Consider the following 2,550-nt stretch of genomic DNA (forward strand, 5'->3'; position numbering starts at 1 on the left):
GTGAGCGAGAGAGAGACAGGGAGCATCCTAGAATGGTAGAGATGGAAGGGAACCCAAGGGTCATCTAGTCCAACACTCTGTAAAGAAGCTCAGAGCTACAATTCCCAGGTCGTCTTTGGGAATTATATGGGAATTGAGAGTTTCTAAAGTCATGAGCATTCATGAGCATTCGCTCATGTTTTTACCTTTTATTGAAAGCGGCCACAAGTCATTTGGGAAACGCAGCCAGATGGGTGGAGTATAAATAATATAATTATATTGCTCCTGCTGTTGTTCTTCTCTTACTCAAACCCAACCCTATCCCAAACCTTAACCTTAATGCTCACCCTAACTCAAACCTAACACTCACCCTCACCCTAGCACTCACTTAACCCTAACTCCAACCCTAATGTTAACTTAAACCGAACCCTATCCCGAACCTTAACCCTAACCCGAACCTTAACCCTAACCCAAACCTTAACCCAAACTTAAGCCTAAACCTAAGCCTAATTTAACCCTAACCCTAAACCTAACCTTAACCCTAATTCTAATTTAAACCTAACTCTTAACTTAACCCTAACCCTGATTGTAATTGTTACCCTAACCCTGACCCTAACCCTAACTCAAGCCCAACCCTAACCCTGAAGGTGCAAGAAGTATCTGTGGGTTAGGGGGTAAGGGGGTGTCCTACGGTTTAGGAGTTAGGGTCAGGTTGGGGGTAGGGTTTAGGGTTATGGTATAAGGTTAGGGTGGACTGGGACACGGATGGTGCTGTGGTCTAAACCACAGGGCCTAGGGCTTGCCAATCAGAAGGTCCGTGGTTCATATCCCCACGACAGGGTGAGCTCCCGTTACTCGTTCCCTGCCCCTGCCAACCTAGCAGTTTGAAAGCATGTCAAGTGCAAGTAGATAAACAGGTACCGCTCCAGCAGGAAGGTAAATGGCGTTTCCATGTGCTGCTCTGGTTCGCCAGAAGCGGCTTTGTCATGCTGTCCACATGACTCGGAAGCTGTCTGCAGACCAATACTGGCTCCCTCAGCCAGTAAAGCAAGATGAGTGCCGCAACCCCAGAGTCAGGGTCCAGGGCCACAGCAAGGTCCTCCTATATGCTCAATTTGCAAACTAAATCAGGAACTCTGCATCTGCAGTTTGTGAAGGGATGAAGAAAATAAACCTGCACAGAACTATGTAGTTAAGGTCAACTGTTGTCTGGCCCTCAGTTGACTATTGGTACGGGATAGAGCATCCCATTCCGGTCACTGAATGGGCAAAGTGCTTTGATGGGCATATGATGGGCTGCTTTGTGTGGAGGGAATTGGAGCTTAGATTTGTCATGGAACCCTTATCAGGGAAGGTGGATCTGTGCCTTGAACTGGTTTGATTGAGTTTGGGATTTGAGTTTGGGATTTGACCAAATTTGGTATGCAGCTCTACTGCATACTGCTAGCTATATCTATATATTTTCACTTTATTATTATAATAAAGTATTATTATACTTGGAACATTATCCATTTTTAAAACGAAAACATATTTTTATTAAGTTTTACATAACAAATTTAAATTCAGACATTAATCATCATTTAGGATTCCCTGAATCCTTCGACTCCCCTCCACCCTTCCATGGTTACCATTATCAATCTCCCCCCCCCCCAGCTGCTTCCCTTATTTTATCTATTTTTTTAATATAAAAAAAATCTTTCTCCCATTTTTTTTGTACATTACAAGCATTTCTCAAATCCTGCTAAAGTTTTTAGTAGCTTACAGTTACTTAGATACAATATAATTTTTTACTATTATTTCTTAAAATTATTCTCTTCTTGGTTTCTGATTTTCCCAGTCAATTTCCAATTTCGCCATATCAACCATTCATCTCTGCTCAGGACTTTATCTTCTTTGCAATAGTATCCACACTGCTGTCATCGCGTACATAAATAGTCATTTCTGCTCCTTCGGAATTTCTGCACCTAAAATACCTGGTGTTATGTATTGAAGTTCTCACCACCAGGAGTATCGTGTATAGTATATAGTTTTCACACAGGTCCACGTCAGTTACTTTAGGCGGGAAACCCTGGGTTGTTGTTGCTACAATGTTGACAGCCGACTGCCTATAAAAGCAGGCTGGCTGAGCTGTTTGCTATTCAGTTCTGTTCCAGCTTACAAATAAAGAGCTGCTTTGGAGAAATCGCTGCGTTGTCTGCTATGTCTATTTAACACCACTAATTAACACCTAATAAAAGACTGGATTTTTCGCAAACGTTACTTTAAACATTTTTTCTTTTCTTTTTTTTAAATAATTTTTATTAATTTCCACAATAAAAAATATATAACATATCACATTTTCAGCTTTAACAAATTTTCCAATTTTGGACTTTCCTCAGCCTCTCTGACAATCATCCGAATTTGATTTTTAGATACACAGTTCTTAACTTCACTATTGCCTTTCAAAAAACCTTTTAAAAACTGTTTTTCTTTTTTGCAATATCTCTTTGACTTTTACAGAGCTTCTTTAAATGCCACTAACGTTATTTCTCTATCACTTATGTCTTCCCAATAGTCCACTAACTTTCTCCA

General features: G+C 40.6%; 1 long non-coding RNA gene across 1 annotated transcript; it reads right to left on the reverse strand.

Annotated features, from left to right (window-relative positions):
- Positions 1-308: 308 nt before the first annotated feature.
- On the reverse strand, positions 309-2,247 carry LOC309344756. The gene is made up of 2 exons (XR_014157862.1): positions 468-2,247; positions 309-437 (listed from the first exon to the last, which is right to left on the reverse strand). It is a non-coding gene; the product is annotated as an uncharacterized lncRNA (long non-coding RNA).
- Between the last annotated feature and the right edge of the window lie 303 nt (positions 2,248-2,550).

Source organism: Podarcis erhardii (assembly GCF_964252035.2).
Source record: "Podarcis erhardii genome assembly, chromosome: 6".
NCBI classification, from domain to species: domain Eukaryota; kingdom Metazoa; phylum Chordata; class Lepidosauria; order Squamata; family Lacertidae; genus Podarcis; species Podarcis erhardii.